This window comes from Schistocerca serialis, chromosome 6 (assembly GCF_023864345.2).
Source record: "Schistocerca serialis cubense isolate TAMUIC-IGC-003099 chromosome 6, iqSchSeri2.2, whole genome shotgun sequence".
Classification (NCBI taxonomy): domain Eukaryota; kingdom Metazoa; phylum Arthropoda; class Insecta; order Orthoptera; family Acrididae; genus Schistocerca; species Schistocerca serialis.
This window is the reverse complement of record NC_064643.1, coordinates 93,884,751-93,905,798: the sequence shown is the minus strand read 5'-3', so window position 1 is coordinate 93,905,798 and position 21,048 is coordinate 93,884,751.

Sequence of the window (21,048 nt, the reverse complement as noted above, 5' to 3'; positions counted from 1 at the left end):
AGATTCGCGAATTTCATATGGAACTATGACGAAGTACGACAACGATCATTTCCTTACAGTCAGAAAATTTCAACACTTTCGAGAAGGAAACTCATTACATCCACGAACTTTTATTGATAAATTCCGAGTAGGATTACCATAACACTGGACGCTAGCACACAAATTAGACTTTATGTGTGCACACATGTCAGGAACAGTCGCAGAAACCATGCAGAATGTTGCAACGACATGCCGATCGTACGAAGATTTCAGAGAGAAGTTTCTCTCACGATATTGGTCCAGCGAAGCACAGAACAGAGTGAAGTACGAATTATTACAGAACCCATATTTTGAAAATTCAGGAGAGAAGAGTCCCGTGCAATTTTTCGAAGTAATGGCAAACAAAAATCAATGCTTAGATGTACCATACAGTGACAGAGAGTTGATTAAATTATGCGCGATGAAGTTACCATTTAAATACCAGCAATCATTAGTAGGTCTCGGAGGCAATGACGTCGAAGCATTTAACGGTATTCTAAGGGAACTAGAGTTCATATTTTCGGAAGACGATGCAAGAAAAAGACGAAGCGCACGTGAAAACGAAAGCAAAAAGCAGTGGAATCCACAAGACACAGTACGAAGAAACAATAATTATGAACCACGTGATAGCGTCGCACCAAGTAACGACAATAGATTTCAACAAAGAACCGGTTATGGATTTAGAAGAGAATATGGCATTAACTATAATTCAGCCAGGCACGGCAATAACTATTACAGAGGGAATAACGACAATCGGAACGGGTACTGGAGAACCAATAGACTGACAAATTATCAACAAAGAAACCACTATCAACAAGCTGAACAAGAAAAGAGAATACAGACAGAAGAAAAATGGCTCTGAGCACTATGGGACTTAACATCTGTGGTCATCAGTCCCCTAGAACTTAGAACTACTTAAACCTAACTAACCGAAGGACATCACACACATCCATGCCCGAGGCAGGATTCGAACCTGCGACCGTAGCAGTCGCGCGGTTCCGGAGTGAGCGCCTAGAACCGCTAGACCACCGCGGCCGGCACAGATAGAAGAGGTGGAGGTAAGACCACCAAACCCCGATAAACGTTCGAATTGACAGCTAAGCGCCCATGCCAAAGAGAATGGCGCACCGACCCAGGACAATTACAGCACCTTGAACAGAAAAGTAAAAATCTTATCACGAGAAGGGAAGAAGGAAGAAACAAATCCGCAGGGACCAGATGAAAACGAAGACAGGAAAATAACAATATCGTGTTGGGACGAAATTAATTGGGAGAATACTGACGAGGAAGATGAATTACCAGAGGCATGCACAACAAATGTAGGAGGAAAGGACGAAGTAATGAGTATTGCAGAGCTATTTGTGATGGAAACCAGGGAAAGCGAATTCAATGAGGATAATGTGCAGTCGACAGAATTAGAAAATAAGTTACTAGTGGGCACACAATCCAACGTATATAATGAAGAAAGTTATGAAGCAATAATTAGAGCATTTAGACGCGATTATGTGGAAGTAGCGACGAAAAAGGAGAATATAGACGAGGTTGAGGAGATAGTAGAGGATGTTGAAGAAAGCGTAAATGAAAGAAGAAATAGAGAAGAAGAAATAAAAGAGAGAGAAGTAGCAGTCGAAGCTTATCCTACAGAAAGTTCGAATTCACAAGGGAAATTCCTGAAAAAACTCATGTATGATTCAGTGGAGGATTCGTTGATGCAAGAAGAACAAGAACAGAACCAACCCTTTCAAATTCAACCAATTGTGAAGGCCATGGTAATGCATATCCCAGTCAATATTGTAATTGACAGCGGAAGTGAACTGACTGCGATCTCAGAAAATTTATTCATGTAGTGTAATGCCAATCAGGAATTGCCAGTTCTGAAAACATGTAAGATTAAAGTAAGAGGTCCTATTAGAAACAATGCTGCGGAAGTTACGAGACAAACAAGGTTAACTCTTTCGTGTCGAGGTCAAAAGATCGAAGCCAACTTCGTGATTATACCTAAACTAACTCTAGATTTGCTTAGGGGTGCAGATTTTTTAAATGAGAGACGAGCGATAATAGGTATGGGGAGAGGTAGCGTAACATTCGGGAATGTCGCACTTTTCTTCGAGCAAACGCTAAAATTAGAAGAAATACCAGTTATAAACAAACAATTAAGAATGATGAGAAATAAAGAGGATGAAGAATAATTTTATTACATGGTAAATAATCAGCACAATATTTCGAGATTATGTTGCAGATAAGATCGTCAGGAGAAAGAAGAATGAAGAGAGAGGAAGGTGGGAAAAAGAAAGTAGTTTCAATAAAAACAAAAACAAAAATAACACCAATAGTACCATAGACTAAGGTGAAGGGATCAAACGTAGATAGTCTAAAAGCATGAAATACTAAAATGCTATACACCATCACACTACACAAAAATAAAAAACGAATTTGAGGATACTTGTAGCAGTTAAGACTCAAAATATCTTAGAATTGTAACATGGAAAGTGCGCCGAAATTTGTAAAGCTTTTTAAAAAGGCGCAGAGCAATGTAGGTACTAGACATATGTTAGATGAATATAAGCAAAACTTTTTGTAAGAACCATTGTAAAAACTCCAGCAAGGACCAGATGCAACGACCCACAAGTTGCAATGTGAGAAGTATCAAGAAAGAAAAGGACGTAATTAGCAAGACACAATTCCTATAAGGCAGAAGCATCGAGAGAAGGGAAAGGACAGCGACCGGTGGAGGGTCAGACAAGCAAACACCGGACTTTCACTGCTCGTAAACCCCAGGACGCCCCCACTCAGCGGAGCGGGCAAAAAACGGCCTGATGAGAAGACTGCTTGGGCAAGCCACCACTGGCAAAAAAAAAAAATGTGTAAAAGTCACCCTACAGCTATTAAAGAGCACGCTGATGCACAAAACTGAAGAAAACTTCCACAAAGTAAAAATGACTCGCCCAAACAATTTATCAAACTGTTACTAAGAGGAGAACTTCAAAGCGACTAGTTATCAATAAAAATTTCCATATCCTGTCCAGAGAAGAACCATGAACCAATAAGCAGCAGAGAAAAAGCAGGAAGAACAGAAGTTGAAGATTCGCAAGATTGAGACCAAGAAAGAAGATGGGTGAAGAATAGTCGACATACCTTCCCAAATCCCTATCGTATTGTAAACTAGTCGCCTGCAAAGTATTACAACGAAAAACGACCGCTTTTAGCGACACATAACGATGACTTTCAGGCATACAATGCCAGTAAACCACCAGATTTTGAACTCACAGCTCCATTCCATTATGGGAATACTTAGGATGTGTTGCACAGCTTACGTGATCAAATGGAAATATTTGAAGATTCAGTATGGACGTGTGTTTGCGCTAGGCATTATTCCCTCCCATGTCAATAGTTCCGCTGACTGTTACTTCAGATCTCACGTCTTTATTTAGTTGAGAGAAGATCGATTGTCGTGTGTGCATCTAGCACGTGGAAGACACGTTTGCTGGTTCTCTAGATATGAGAAACACATTATTTGACTTTGTAAATTATAGGGGTGATTTGGAGCCTGTTACGTCACCGACATCAGTATTCATGAGTGGATATATCAGTTTCCTCTGTTTTCTTTTTCGAGTTTCCATGTAAATGTCCTCACAGATGTGATAAGTTTCTCAGTCGAATGTGAAAAACTATACAGATTTTGCACATAAAACTAAGTGAAACTGGACTTTGTCTATTTTCGTGGAAAGAGAACACTTATTATCATGGCAAATTTTTTTTCCCTCCTTTGGCTAATAGCTGCTTTATTATAGGAGTTGAGTTGATGTTAAATAATCCCTTGCAGAACGGCTGATGAGTTCTCTACGATGCTGTGTCTCACGTCTGGTCCCTGCTGTAGTGTCCTACGTGACGTTAAACAAAAGTGGTTTTCTTCTCGGATCGAGAGGCGTTGGGGACCTGTCTAGAGTGTAAGAGTGGTGCCTCCTAGCCATTAGGGTTGCTGCGCCGCTATCCTTTAGACGACTATGATGCATTTTGGGAAAGCCGAACTTTTTATCTCCTAGTTAACTATACTTGCTTTTGTGTTGGCCAAGCGCAGTCATATCAATGCGGGCAGCGGCCAGCATGGCTGTTGGCTGAGTAGCTCCATCCCATAGTTTGTGATTGTACATGAAGGAGAACGCACGTTCAACTGCAGTCTTTTAGGACAACGATTTCCCCAGTACATGTGATGCATTATGACCCTTCAGTACGAGTGCTGGTATTTTTCGCGGGAATTTTGAAGTGTAATTATAACTGCGATGCATTTTTTCATCAGCTACGATAGTGTGTACTGGCTTCGGTTATCCAGGAAAGAGGGTGATTTTTAGTAGGTGTGTGTCGTGAATTCCAATGTCAAACAGCGAAACATGCTACATGCTTGCTTGTAATACACTTTTTTTAAACTTCTCTCTCTTCACCACCAGCATCTAGTCAGTTGAACTTACTTCCCTCCAAAAAGAATAAAGATTGTATCTTAAACCTGAGCCTTTTTCCCCCTAGCTTGTAGGTCTAGAGTACAATTTGAGTGTTTCTGTCGCTGGTTTCGAGTGGTATTGCGAGATTTTATTCCCAGCAGGATAACACCAGTTGTATGGTATGGTCAGTTTTTGCACTATATAGCGATTTTATGCCGTCCTTGTGCAGCGCTATGCATAAAGTTGTGTAATTAGGGCGAAACTTTGTCATTAATTACGTATTTAGGATGTTTATTTGCGACAGTTTCCCAAGCAAAATAAATAAAGTATACTAACCTAACCTTCTTCTCCCCCATCTGTACAGTTCCCATGTGTTAGGGGGGTGCACGTAGGCTTTCCATCCAGCAGAATCAGTGTTCGCTGATAAGTTGTGTTTCTTGCGTGAACTGAGTGTTTGTGCTCTGAATTATTTTCGGGTGTTTAAGCATTGTGAGCGTGTTTGCATTTATTATTTCGGTGATCTAGGAGTAGTTTGCACTTCTGTATGGTGTGTACTGGATTATTTGGGAAATTTACCAGTAGTCTGCGTCTCGGTACATCAGCGTAATGCATTATTTATGAGTAATATCCAGGACTGTAAACTGTATATTGTGACCCCAAGCACGTCAGCGTGAGTGTTTTGTATCAGTGTAGTAAATAAACTAGGTGAACTCCGTCGCTAAATAAATTGTTCCAAAATGCAATAAATTACCATTGTTTCTTTCTTCAGCAGACCAGAACAAGCTGATTCCATTTTCAGCCATTTTTCCTCCTTCAGCCCGTTGGCAGGGTAAGTGTTTTTTATCAGTATAATAAATAAACTAAGTGAAATGTGTGCTAAAAAAATTGATCAAAATATAAATACACTCCTTCCTCTCTCCAGTAACCCAGAACAGTCTGATTCCTTTTCCCACCAGTTTTCCCCTCCAGACCGCCAGGGGATACGGAGGCTGGGGCAGTTGTGCTTCTCAGAAAAACACGTGACGTCATGATGATGATGTGCTCCTATGGACTGAACACACTATCATGTGACCCATCGCTGCGCCCTCCAGCTGTGAACTTGCGAACTAGGTAAGTTCTTTGGTATGGCGAATCGGAGGCTGTTGTGTTTTGTATGGTGAGAGCTTATACGCAGGTTTTACATATGACAGACAATTCCATCAGACTCAGATGTTTCCATGCATTGTGTATTGCAACTTTAATGCAAAGCATTTATTTCCAGGATGGTATTATTATATTCTTCCTCTTCATATGTTCAGGCAGTAATGCTCGCTTCCATTCCTCATGCAGTGAGCTGTCGATACACTCCTTGGCTGAATGGGTGCATGTAATACAGCTATTAAAACCGCCATGCCTGGCACCAACATCTCGCTAATTGAACACGGACAGCACTGATATCAGAGCCTCTTGTGGCGGTAACACGACACTAACGCTGTAGGTACATAATAAATTTCAGCAAATTTCAACAAATCTAACAAAATTTCAGCAAATTTATACAAATTTAAAAATATTTAAACAATTTGCATTCGAATTGAATGACATCATGAGTAGTCTGAGAAAATACTGAGGTGTCAAGTAGAAAGGGATGCCACTGCCTCGTGCTTGTGGGACCCATATGACACCTGTGCATTGCTTAGCAGCTGACAGCCGCACCGTCACTTCCTGGGGGCCACTGGTGCACGCAGACTCTGGCAATGGCATAGCACGTCGATTGGCGGGATGTGTTTTTTTACTAGCGATCTTTTGTTTTAACTATATTCCATCGATTTAACTGATCAATAGGACACTTCAAATTAAAAGAAACTACCCCATACTAGTGAAGAAATCGATTTACTTAATTTGCATAATTTTTTTGTATCAATGTGGTGTTAGTGGTACAAGAGTTAAGGGGATGATGAGCATGGTCGGGTGACATGGAGCAGAACAGCAGATTTAGTTCAGAAGAATAGGATAATTTGCATAATTTTTATGCAAAACATAGTACAATAGTTTTACGGGGTTCAAAAGCGAGTGAAATTCGAAAAGTGTACCAGAAAAAAGTGGGAGGACATAACTGATTACTTAATTTGGTATCAAAGGCTGTACAATAGTTTAAGGAAATGAGGGTGACATGGAAAGCCACTGAACAGAACAGTAGATTAAGTGCCAACAAAGAGCCAAGCATTAGGTTAAAACACCCAGAGTACAGTGTGGGAACATTAGGTTATGCAATGTGTCTTCCCCATGTAAATACTTCTTACAACACCGAATTGTTTCCATGATGAGCAAGAGAAATCCAACCTCCACAATCTGAACTCTTTTATATAAACAATATAGCCTTGAATTTTGTGTTATGCCATCCTTCCTCCCCACCAAAGAGCCACCAATTTCCATATATTCCGTACACTGTCCTGAATCCTCTAAATTGTTTAAATAAACAATAATCCATGGACTCTCTTAATTGTTTAAACAATATTCCGTGCACAGCAATCAATTCTCCTCCAAAATGACAGATTAACGGAATTTTTTTCCCACCAGTTTCTGAGGAGGAGGATGGGAGGGAAGGGTGGTTTATCATAGAGGGACAGGTTAATTAATTAATCAATTTGTTTTAGTCAATCAAACTGATAAGAGTGAGAGGGGATATTCCAATAATTCAGAGCTGAAAGTGTATATGTAGCAGCGAGGATAAGGGGAGGGTTGGAGGATTCCTCAGAGGGGAGGGTAGTGGGAGGAGGTGGGGAAGCAATAGGTTAAGTGCCTGTCAATCAAAATGGAGGATCTTTTTAGCAGGACAATAGGTTAAGTACCTGTAAATCAAAGGAGAACAATAGGTTTGCCCCTGAGTGCATACCTGCCCCTGATGTAGGCAACCTTCACAAACAAAGTGCGCCACAAACGGTCTAGCCCACCTACTAATGTCTAACTTCCGCAGCTCTCCCTATGCTACTCGGTACCAGACAGCCTCCGGTTACAATATAGGAAAATTAAGATAAACGGATAAAAATATGTAAAGTATGCTGTAATGAGAGTACTTACATATCTTCTTCGATGTGGGTCCTGCAGGTGTAATGTAGTACTGTACTCTTGTCAACAACAGAACTCAAGTGATGAAATGCATTATTAACAGATAGACACATACTCTCTTATGCTGCCCAGCTCCATAGTAACCCTTTCCAATGCCCCAGTTATTTAATGTATGGAAGGAGTGCTCATTGGTCTTGAGGGGATAGGAGGGGAGGGAGAGATGGGTTGCCGCCATTTTCATGACACGTAGCAACTATAGAGTCACATCATGACCTTGAATATACCTCACACTTCAGGCTACTGCCAGTGGTTCCCCACGAGAGAGGGAGTAGGGGAACCAAGGAGCACAAGTGTATAAACTGACACCAGATGTTTATATCTTATCTAGAGACCAGAAAACAGTTATGACTTATCTGGGGCCTCAACCTGCAAAGGTGCCCTACTCATGTGCAAAACTAAAACTAAACTCCTCCTGAACAGACCATTTCAGCCCAACTGTACAGACCGACCGTCACGTCACTCTCAGCCCACATGCGTCACCGGATACAGGTATGTAGGAGCATGTGGACAACACACCATTCTCCCAGCTGTATGTCAGTTTACGAGACTGGTGCCACTACTTCTCAATCAAGTAGCTCCTCAGTTTGCCTCACAAGGGCTGAGTGCACCCCAATTGCCAACAGTGCTCAGCAAACGGTGGCCATTCATCCAAGCGCTTGCCCAGCCTGACTGCGATAACTTTGGCAATCTGACGGGAACGGGCAAGGGCGTTGGCACTCATGTGCACATAACATAATAAACACTATTGTCACTTATCATAAAGAAACAAACACACAGCACTATAAATAACATGATTTCCATTCCCCCTGCTGCTCATTTGCATGAGCATATCCTCTCATATATATTACTCATCAATTCTCATGTCCCATTCATTCGTCCATCGCAAGATAATTTAACTTCTCCTACCCTGGACGTTAAAGCTACGCGAGAGGTCCGGAAACGCATTGCACAAGAAGTCAGAGAACTACTGTTGGTGATTCAAGCTGCACACAATCATCAGATGTTGTCCCTGTAAGAAGCCCCAAAAGTTCGACATGTTCTCTGTGCCGTCTCTGAACAAATAGAGCACCATCTGCCATCGAAGCCACGTTACTGCGTTCGTGGAAGAACACTATCCCAGGTCAATGTCTTGTCTCATACAAAGAAGAAAAGCGATCATCTGTGTCATCAAGCTACACACTTCTGCCTAGGGACTGCCTGTAATTCAGTATTCATAATTGTCTAGATTTTGGCACATAGGGCATAATGATCAATCAATAAGATGAATCATATCGAGTCACAGGTATACCATTTATGTCAGGTACAACATTGTACCTGTTTGTGCCTCTGTGTCTAAGGAAACATAGTGTACTGATCGCTATACGACGTGCCAATTGATATGTGGATTCCACCTCAGAATAATGTTCCTAAACCATCCTGTAGTTAGTATCTCCTTGAGTTGTAGGTCTGGTTCCTGGCAGAGCTGTCTGAATACAACTATATTTGATATTAAAAAGACTGTGTATATGGTGAAGTGACTGTTACATGTGCTGGACAGCCACTGGTGGTATTTATTGTATTAAATTTCTAATCAGCCATCTCCACAGTTTCAACATTGTGCTAAAGCATAGCGTCACCACTCTTTCGTGAACATGTGCAACACCCGGTCAGTTCATACCAAGACAGCGGCCTGGGAGTAGTATCTGACTTTAAAAAGTAGACCAGCATTCATGAAGGAACCAAAGGATGCTAATATGAATTGCGCTACTATAGCCAACGTCGGCAGTACTTGTACAAAGTGTAGAATCTGTAACTACAGATACGTGTTTACATGTGTGACCTGCTGGAGGATGTCTAAGGCCTGTGTCATGTTCCTGTTGACACCTGTCTGGACTGCTTGTACCTGTCTATTAGTTGTACAGTGATGAGCGACAAATGCTGTTGGTAACAACAACTCCTAGGCATTCCAAGGTATCAATGAGCCATAAACGTGCTACATATTCTTCCAATAGCCTGACCCCAATACACATCAACAACCAGCTTTTCTTCATTTATATGGCTGCTAGTGGCCGTTCCATATTTGGGAATCCAATCTAAAGCCATATGCATGTCGTTATCAGTCCGCACCGCCAGCACCATGCCATCAGTATATGCTTTACACTTAAATGTATATCATCCCAAAGTCAGTCCTGTAAATCGATGGCAACAGCCACAGAGTAACAGATCAAGGGCTGTCACATACAATATTATAGACAGCGGACACAATTGTCTTTCGTATCTCGATACGACAGGGGATTTCGTCGGACACCCATTGAGAAACACTACGGAAAAATCATGATGGAGTAACCACGCCTTGACAATGATAAATGGTCATGGAAACCGCATGTTCATCAAGCCTTAGACTCACTCCATTGAAAGCTTGATGAAATCATACTGACAAAAGTGCTCCATGGTGGCGGAACATCTTTGCTAGGGCGATCATATCGTAATAGTCATCCAGCTCCTTCTAGATGTTGATATCTGCGCTGCGCGCCATATGATCGAGTGAGATAACCTGGCACAATATTCATTGGCAGCGTTCTGCTAATAGACTATGATATTTTAAAGTCGCAGTTCAGCAGCGTCAGCTGTCGTTAGTCCGGAATCTGGGTGCCACGTGAAGTTTTGTGTATCGCAATAATCAGCCACTCCACAAAGCTGACGGTAAGGGCACGACAGGAGACATTATTTCATGGCAGATATCAGTCCATCGGGATGCTGTCGTATAGCTGGTGATCCTATAAAATTTCAAAGGGGAGCCATGTGTTCCCAGTGATTTATTCACTGCTATCCCGTCAATGGTCTTCATCCTAAGTAACCTACTCCACACACACCGTTTATTAGGTAGGTATTCATAATGATGTGGCTGACCAGTGTACACTCCATCGAGACGACTATCGGAATAACTCCTTACATGGGTGTATCCTGGATGTAGGCCATGAGCATGCTCCCACATGTCAAAAAATGCATATTATGTGTCAACATTCTTAGTTCTGGGCACGGTGTGCATCGAGAAAAGTGATCTTTCGGTGCAAGTACAAAATTAAAATCGCCGTCTAGGAAAAAATAGTCGTGCTGTCCTTGTAACAGCGAGGCAATTTCCTCTGTGAAGTACATAGATATAATGAGCCATACATGAAGCACCGAGCACCGTCGCTGATAATCCTCCCCCTAACCCCCCCCCCCCCTTCCCCCAGCGAATGGTACAAGATATCTCATACACTGATGCCCTGATGCCTTCAGTAAGAAGTTTTGTAATGTTGCTGCCAGTTTTGAAGGTACGTAACACTAAGGCTTTGTACCTGCACATGATGGGAAATTCGCCGATGTACACTTCTTGTAGGAGGAGGATGTCTATGTCCTCCGTTTATAGCACCACTTTAAGTAAAGATAACCTTTTCTGCTACTGAATGGCGTTGATATCGAGAGAGGCAAGTCAATATGCTTGTCTATATATGTACCGCACATGGAAGCTTATGTCATTTGAATTTGTATTGGCACATTGTGTTCCTCTGTCGTGTCTGCCGGCGTTGGTTGTAGTTCTAACTTAAAGGGGCGCCGACGCTGCCGAATTCCCTGTTGCTACCGTCAGCGGATCACCTTCACAGTCGTCTTGGCAGCCCCATGTCTCTGTGTCGTCTTTTCTGGTACCATAGATTGATAATAGACTGATGGTAGCTCTGCGTTATCGAGCTCTTCAGGGCTATTCGAGTGTGGATATGGTCGTGTTCGGGCTGTAAGTTCTCTGTTCCCTCTGTCATATAGCGCGCTTCTGACTCTTTGTTGACGGTCGCCCTTCGTATGTAGCTTCTTTTAGTCACGTTGCGGTTTAGAGCTCTTCAATTCCCGAATCGCTGCAGCATATATTCATTGGTTACTCGACCTACCTACACTGAAGAGCTAAACAAACTGCTACAACTGCGTAATATAGTGTAGGGCCTCCGCGAGTATGCGGAAGTGCTGCAGCATGAAGTGGAATAGGGTCGACTACTGTCTGAAGTGGTGCTGGAGGGAACTGATACCATGAAGCCTGCTGGACGGTCCATACATCCGTAAGAGGACGAGGAGGTGGAGATCTCTTCTGAACAGCACGTTGCAAGCCAGATATGCTCAATAATGTTCATGTCTCGGGAGTTTGGTGGCCAGTGGAAGTGTTTAAACTCAGATGAGTGTCCCTGGAGCCACACTGTAGCATTCTGGACGCGTAGAGTGTCGCTTTGGCCTGCTGGAATTGATGAAGTCCGTCGGAATGCACAATGGACGTGATTGGATGCAGGTGATCAGACAGAATGTTTACGTACGTGTCACCAATTAGAGTAGTACCTAGAAGTACCAGGGGACCCATATCACTCCCAGCTGCACACGCCCCACACGGATACAGAGCCTCCGTCAGCTTGAACAGTCCCCTGCTGACATGCAGGGTATAGTGATTCATGAGGTTGTCTCCATATTCGTACACGTCCATCCGCTTGATGCAGAATCAGGCAGCATGTTTCCAGTCATCAACAGTCCAAAGTCGATGTTGACGGCCCCAGGCTCGGCGTAAAGCATTGTGTCGTGAAGTCATCAAGGGTAGACCAGTTGTCCTTTGGCTCTGAAAGCCCATATCGATGCTGTTTCGTAGAATGGTTCCCACGCTGACACATGTTGATGACCCAGCACTGAAATATGGAGCAGTTTGCGGAAGGGTTGCAATTCTGTCACATTTGACGATTCACTTCAGTCGTCTTTGGTCCCATTCTTGCAGGATCATCTTCTTGCTTCAGCGGTGTCGGAGGCTTGATGTTTTACCGGATTTCTGATATTCACGGTACACTCGTGAAATGGTAATACGGGAAAACTGCCACTTCATCGCTACCTCTGAGTTGCTGCGTCCCGTCACTCTTGCGCCGTCTGTAAATCAACATTCAGACTTACTTAAATCTTGATAACCTGCCACTGTAGCAGCAGCAACGCTTCCAAATACTGCGCCAGACACTTGTTGTCTTATATAACGCCCCAACTGGACGGAATTTGGCACGATATCCCTCAGGAAGACAGCTCTCTCAATCAGTGCCCTACAAATAAGTGCTTGCTTGCTTAAGCGGCAGAGGTGGACCAACACGTTGTTGTCTTGCCCAATTACAGAGGCTCTTTCTGTAGAATAAACCTCGCAGTTTTTCTGAAACTGTAATGAGTTGTCTGCCTGGACATCACTTCTATAGATTTCCTGCCCATTTGCATACTTCTTCGTCGTGCATCGTTTATTTATTTTATTGTCTTAAAGTGTATTTCTGAGAAAACAGTATCCTAGTCTAATACTTTTAGTGTCTCAGTTAACATCATAGTACCCATGTTAACTTTTAGTTACCTTCATCTTGTAACCTATTTCCTAGGCACTATGCATTTCGTTCAAGTGATCTACCTAAAGTTCACAACTGTCTCTGACAGAGTGACAATGTTATCGCAAGGCTTAAAGGTATTCTTTCTTCTCCCCATCTTTAATTCACATTCCAAATTATCTCTGGTTTGTTTTTTTTCTTCCTCCATAAGTAGGCTAAATAACATGGGCAGGGGTAGATTACAAACATGTGTCACCCTTCTGTCAGCCGATGTCTATATTTCGTGTTCTCTCACTTTTACAAGTAAAGTCAGATTTCTGTCCAACGTTTCGCACCCTGTATTTTATGTAACCTCAGAACAACATTTTGTAGTCAATACTGCCAAAATATTATTCCATTATTTTGCTAAAAAATTGAAATTAATAGTACTCAACTTCTCAATGAAATGTTTGCTCTTTTTTCTTCATGTTATAATTTTTACATCCTTTCTTCAATTTCCATTGACGAACTTGGCGACTGCATATAGATGAAAAAACGACCAAACGATTTCTAGTATTTTCTGGAAGCTGAACACTGAATATGTACATTACTAGTCTTTAACACTAGCTATTCGACCACAGAAATAATAAAAACAGTTTTAAAAAATTAAGAAACGTTATTTATTTCTTGACCTAGTAAAGACTCAAAGAAAGCCATTACTTTACGTTTTGGAATTACAAATTCGTTTACACCAATTAAATGTATCCGTATGACAACAACTTCTCCGTCAGGAGAAGCGTCTTCGTCCACCTCCATCTCCCTCACATCGGCTAACCAATCTTCTTCTGGCATCAGTTCGTCAATCCACCATAGATCTGTATCTGAATAATCCATCTCGTCCGGGTAAACCTCGAAGAGATGCAGTTCTTCTGCCAGGTCAACCTCGATGTCCAGTACATATTCCTCGAAATCAATGTCCAGCAAGTCCATTTCCGATCGCCATCTAAAAAAACGAAGACAAAATTGATTTTTTTGGAAGATATTCTGTGTATAACTATCCTAAAAATGTTACCCTTAAACAGTGTCATTCTTGTGGCAAGAGATTTTTCAAACTTATAAAAATTTATGACTGTGTCATGGCACGTTCTGTTAAGGAGTACGTATAACAAACCAACTTGTAAAAGGCATCATCAGCACCAAGCTGATTTATTTCTAAAATACGTTGTCTGTTGACCTCACACTAAACGTTTGCAGAGTACAAGTGAATGGTGCGACACACAGGAATACTACAACATATCGGATGTGTGAATTTGTCATTTACTACTTACGGTGCCACAAGTCGGTCTCTCATGCCGGTAGTTTACTACTACTAAAGTGATTAGCTGCATGTGTAACTTGAAATTTCCGGCATTTCTCGTAGACTGCATGTTGCTACCCTATACGATCGTGCTCGCCACATCGATCATTACATGACGTCTGCTAAGGGGACTGAAATCGGTCGTGTTTTAATTTTCTATCATCACTCAGAAGACAGATACTGCCGCGTGTCGCACTACAATGTCAGAGTCAGTTACGGACTGCATCTACGTCAGTCACGTCACCAGTGAGACGACCAGCCCCACCCACCCTCTACCTCTGCGCTGTGTCCACCCTGAGCACTGTGGTTGGCGGTGTTATATGTATCTCCCCTCTTTGCAAACACTGACGAGCTATCGTAAACCATTATACGTAACATATATAACTAAAAGAACTTATCATCTATAATCAGAAAGACTTGGTACTTACATTTCAGTAGAGAGTATGAGCTGCCATAAAAGCCTGAAATAGAAAAGAGAAGAACATGCATTTTAATTACGATTGACGAACGGTAACTAATTAGGTATACTAACAATAAGCAATACTAAGAGCACAAAGGAGCGAAAGGTTTTCCGAAACATGTATTTCGGTGTGAAACTTTGTAAGAACTTCGAGACGCGAGAGCAAATGGTGCCTGTATGCCTCGACAGCCACACGACAGCTCGACTACGACCAAAACGCGAGACTGACGAAGCGATTACGGACTACAACGTTTAGAGTGACGAGTGTGCGAGTATGTGAGAGCTGGCGGCGACTTACCAGCACAGAATCGCGAATGCGACGCTGTCGAGCGCAGTGATAAGCACGAGAACAAGCATGTTGTCTGACTGCTTAGCACCAAATTAGTGTTTCCGCGGTTACCCCGGCTGTAGCTCCATTGTCGATACAGGAGACAAGGGAGTCTCACCACTCACGAGTGTCGCGCGAAAAAACTGCTCAGCGAATCACTGTTTTTATTCACATATTTATTTGGCCGCTGCATGTTAACAAAACATATTTAATCGTTGTTGCACTGACCGGCATAGTTTACATTGCAATTTTATAAGAGTTTAAAGATAGTTCTTCATGTATCCCTAAGCGCAACTTAAACTTAAAGTGAAAATGCAGAGACTTGATAGATAAACGGTGATTTTCATCGAAACTACGCAGATGTTCCTAGCTCCTCTTTCGGTTGTCTTTTGGTATCCACACAGCGCGCTCCAAAAATCTAGGTAGGATGACCTGCTCCGCTGTGCCTGCCTACCAGGGCATTATCGTAATAGACGTGCGTAGACAAAATACTGCATAGATTAAAAATGTATCAAGCATTTTCCGCTTATCAAGTGGTCGACACCGGAAAGTTCGTCTGAGACACACAATACGAAAATGCCATACTTTTTAAGCTGTACAGCTCTGACGTGTAACATATGTTTCTAGCCTGATGGAAACTATATTAGATGTTCGACGTTTAAATAATCTAGCTTGAGAGATTATGGTTTTTACATGCAGGACGATGTAGTATTCTATGGAGTTGTTTCCTTGCCATTGCAGCGACTATCGAATTTCTTTCCATTCCAGTAAAGGGTGCTACTTCAAGGCAGAGACAACGTCAGTCGTATCAAAGTACAATAACGGCCACGTCCTGCCACACTCCACTGTACCACTTGGCCTGTTATTTCATGCTGTGTGATAGCGGTGTGTCCTTTGAACAAATATAATTGTGGACGTCTATATTGTAGAGAAATATCGCTTATACTTTGAGGTCCATTCCTTATCTTCTAGTAAATCTACAGTACTTCTAGAACCAGTCACTATAAAGACGACGCCGTCAGCAGTTTAGACGCATAATGAGGCCTTCTTCGTCGCTTACACTTCCCGAACACAAATGCTGGTTTCCGCCAGAAGTTTGCACATTTTCCCAGCCTTCGTAATATAAGTCGCACGACATGAAAGAGTTATGAGCGGTTTTGTTCACGTGGACGTGGCGAGGTGAGTCGTATCTGGTAGTACGACAATAGCTTCAGAATGCTTGCTAAACCTACGTTTACAGTTTCATTTGCTGCAAGCATGATCAGATGTCTCATCAGTAAAGATCGATATTAAGGTAAGATCTTACAGTACGGTGTGTGAGTTCTCTGTCTCTCTTAGTAAATAGTTCAAGAAACTACCATATACGTAAAATGCATCGATAACTGGACGACGATTGTTTAATGCCGCGGTTAAGTGTAAATAAAACCAAAACCTCCAGACCTGAGATTGTGCACTCACTATGACGAGTAACCGTCCAACGTCGCTTGCTAAGCATTCAAGATGTAGGCGCCTCGTCGGTTCTCATCAACAAACGGCGCCTGGAGTTTAGCCGAACTCTAGGTGAAACTGAGAAAGGGCCTGGCTGACCCGTTGGTGTTGTTATAGTCCAGCAGTTCCTTGTGAAGACTAGAAATGGACTAGAACTAGACAGTTAATAACAGCTTGTCTACTAGTGGTTTTGTTCTTTCAAAAAAGAGATTGAGTAATCAACGATTCAGTCACAGTCATCCTGAGATTAATCGAGTAAGTATACAGGCACATACAGCCGGCCACATCAGTACGTTTAGAAACATGCCTAATGTCGTTACAAGATACCCTGTATTTACCGTATACAAAAGGGGACTCAACACAGATCAGTGTGATAGGCTGCTATATACCAACTGCGGTGAGTGTAAGGTTTTGTCAGAAAATCTGATGTATAAACATGATTTTGAAGAAAATTGTTAAGCTTTTCGATAATAAAGCCTGGAATAACGATGTAATTTTTTGACCAACACATTTATTTCCTCACTGTCTTCAGCTTCAGAGATGCAGCGAGCCGTTACTGAAAAAGTTTTACTAACTATTTTCCGTAAAACGTCTCCATCAAACCAAAAGTTAGACGGTTTCCTAATTAACAAGCAAAAAAAAAAAAAAAAAAAAAAAAATAAAGCCAGTCATCGTTGAACTCAGTATGGCATATATTAAACGGTGATCATTAAGTCTATTTTTAAAATTCTGAAACCAGTTTCACGATTGAACTATAATTAAACAGAACACCTTGAGCGACTCGAGTTAGGACGTCGATATTCACACAACATGTCCAATAGTATGTCCTGAAGAAATGAGTTGACTTTGCTCCATGTCGGCCTGCAGCTCCAAGGTCAAAATCGATATCGCGGTGCAACACCACCTACCGGTAAAATTTTCCTGCGGCTCTCATTGTCGCTATAAACCATAAGTAATGGATTAGTGTAACTTGAGCAGAGCTGCTGGACGCCTCGCAGCTGTATGCTCTAACTGTACCAACAAATCAGTGAGTTTGAAAGATGGCGCATTATTGGCATGAAAGACTTCGTAGCATCCATCCAAGTAATTGCTGGTCGTGTCGGATGAAGTGTTTCGGCGGTGCACCTGGTGTGTACAGAATGGGTCACGGAAGACCTTAGAACACGACGAGATGGATTATGTCGCACCAGAACAGACCACACCCCCCAGAAGATTGACACGTCATCGAAATGGCATTGCATTACAGATCTGCGTCCTCCTCGGCTCTACCGCAACGATGGAACTGTTCAACACATTGTACACCATTAGGGATGACAGTCCGTCACCATATATTAAGACATGGGTTACTTGCTCGTCGTCCACTTCTCCGCCTACTTTTGATGTATGAGGAGAAACATGCTAGACAGCAATGGCATCCAGTAGTGTATTCGGTCGAATCCAATTTCTGCTTGTATGAAAATGGTGGCCGCATTTCCCCTCACTGCAGCAGGGGGGGCAGCATCACAGTGGCCACATTCACACAAGTCAATCAGCGCCCACTCAAGGCCTTGTGGTGTGGGGTGCTGTTGGGTACAGCCACAAATCACAGCTGGAGTGTGTCCAGGGCACTGCGACCAGTGTGATCTACGTCAGTGACATCTTGCGAACCATTGCTATTCCATGTCTGCACAACATACCAGATGCCATTTTTCAGCAAGATAATGCTCGGTCACATGTTGTGGTGCGATGTCGTATCTTCTTAACATCATACGATGTTCTGCTTGTGCAGTGGCCCGTCAGATCACCAGACTTGTCGCCAATTGGAAAACTGTGGGGTATGGTGAAACGAAAGGTGCAGTTCTGTTCCCAGTTGCCAGTCACCAGAGGTGAACTTTGGAAGCAGGTGAATGAACACTAATGGCTGTGACCACAGGACGCCATTCGCACCTATTATGCGTCGAAGCTATCACGCATGGAACAAATTATCAGCGACAATGGCGAAACATGTGCCTATTCGACAACAGGACACATGCTGAACTGAGGTGACTCAGTTGCTAATAATTTCTACAGAGCAGAGTAATGTACCTTTCCTAACACTGTGAACGTCCTATCTGTAGTCGTTGAAGGTGTTCTGAGTGTTCTGAACATGAGTGTACAAATTGTGGGTAGGAATTCTAAGAGACGAATTAAACTAGCAGCTCATTTTTCTTATGTCCTTTGAATAAATGCTGTTACAAAATGCCAGCACATTTTGAACAGCTCGAAAACACGTTCATATTGGTAAAGTTTTTTGTAATGAAATGACGAGAAACCTAAAACTGGTGTTAAAGTGTGCACTTTAATTGAAGACATTATTGATTGAAAACAAGTGTCCTAAAAGAATTAGGCAAAATGTAAGTCACCTTTAAATTCTCCTACAAATGAGTCAGTCTTGTTATGCTTTTACTGTGAGTGATAGATGTTCACAGACTCGTTTGGTCTTTTTTCATTTTAAGGATCGTCATTGGAATCTAGAATGAAACAGTTATGGTATACTTTTGTTTTGATATGGATCTCGCTTTTCATGTAAATATGTGACTAATTATAGTTCTTCCTGTTTTTAGTTGGTCAATTGGCGGTCGCACTACTGTTCCATTGACAAAACATAAGCATGTTTTGGTGTTGCGAACATTTTTCTTCCCACTTTTCATTTTGTTTGCACTTGTCCTTGTGATGTACTATCACTCTCATTCTTCTGTCAGTTATATAGATATAACACTAATGTAGCCATAACTACTTTGAGTTCAGTCTGTATCCATCCCGTTTGGTTTGTTTACGTACATGTACATGTTGCTAACCAAGCGGGTTATATGCGCCGGCCGGTGTGGCCTTGCGGTTCTAGGCGCTACAGTCTGGAGCCGAGCGACTCCTACGGTCGCAGGTTCGAATCCTGCCTCGGGCATGGATGTGTGTGATGTCCTTAGGTTGGTTAGGTTTAATTAGTTCTAAGTTCTAGGCGACTGATGACCTCAGCAGTTAAGTAGCATAGTGCTCAGAGCCATTTGAACCAGCCTATTATATGCTGAAACTAACGCCGTTCGTTTCTATTACGTTTGTATCTGTCTGTCTGTGTGTGTGTGTGTGTGTGTGAGAGAGAGAGAGAGAGAGAGAGAAGATACATGAATAGATTTCTTTTCCATTTAATTTGAGTTTTGGTTTATATGTTTTGCGGAGACGCTCATGGACCAGTAAGTGAGTGGTAAGAGGGTTGGGAGGCATTATTGTTATGATAATACTCCTCTGTTATAGCATTCACTATTATTTTATTTATTAGCGTAAAGAATGACTTGTTTGGTGTGTGTGCTTGATCATTCAACAGTGTTTTATTTTCTGCTTTGGTTCTCTGTATGTGGTAATTTTCTTGCAGCGTTATGAGATGTTTTTTTATTGTTGATTCTAATTCTTTTCGTGTCTTCTTCTCTAGTGGTTGGTTTGTGATTGTGTTCTCTTAGTTGTTCCCCAAATGTGGAGTGGTTTGTCCATACTTCCAGGCTCTAATGTGTTCTTGGTATCTCGCATCAAATGTTCTGCCTTTTTGTTCTATGTATCTGCCATCACAAGTGTTACACTGTAATTGAAATATACCTGCTTTCTGATATATATTCGTGTTTTTTTGTCAGTTTTAGTGTGTATTTTTTGATAGAATTGTCTGTTGTGTATGCTATGTTTATTCCCTGTCTTTTGAAAATGATTGTGATTTTTTTTATGTAAGTTTGTGTTTGTATGCCATTATGTGCCATCTTTTGTTTTCCTAATAAATTTGTGTAGCTGTTATGGTAATGAGTTATTGTGATTTTGTATGGTTCTGTTGTGTTGTTGTCAATGGTATTTACCCTTTCTGATTATATGTTACTTTTGGTTTTGTTGTTTAGCTTTGTGACTATATCACTGTTGTACTCACTGTTTCAGGGTATCTGCGTTATTATCTTCAATTCTTTTTAGTAGTTTCATTTGTTGAGTGAAATTGTATTGAGTCTGTGGAGAATGTGTTGAATTATTGTTTGCTTTTTTCGAGTGTGGGTGGTTCTAATACTGGGGAGGGGGGGTAACAATGTCAGTTGCTGTATGTGTACAGTGAATTTCAAACATATGCTTACTGTTTTGCTTTTTGATTGTTATATCCAGATAGTTGATTTGGCTGTTCTCTTCTATTCCATTGTGAATTTTATATTTTTATGTACCTTGTTGATGCCAGTATGTAATTCTACAGTTTTTGTTTGTGGTTCATCTATTAAGCAGAAGATGTCATCCATATAGCTGAACCAGTATAATATGCTGTATTCTTTTGCTACTGTTTTTGTGATCGCTGGGTCAGTTATAACTGGTTCCTTATCTCGAGACATAGGCAACCGGTTACTGGCTATACACTGGAGGTCCTTGTATCCGCATTCCCTATTCCCCAGGATCGACCGGAAATTGCTCAAGGTCACCTAGGTGATGCACCCAGCAACTGTGCAAGTGATATTTAAGATATGACGTAATTCCAAAGTCGTCACATGTCACAAAAATTATGGTAGACC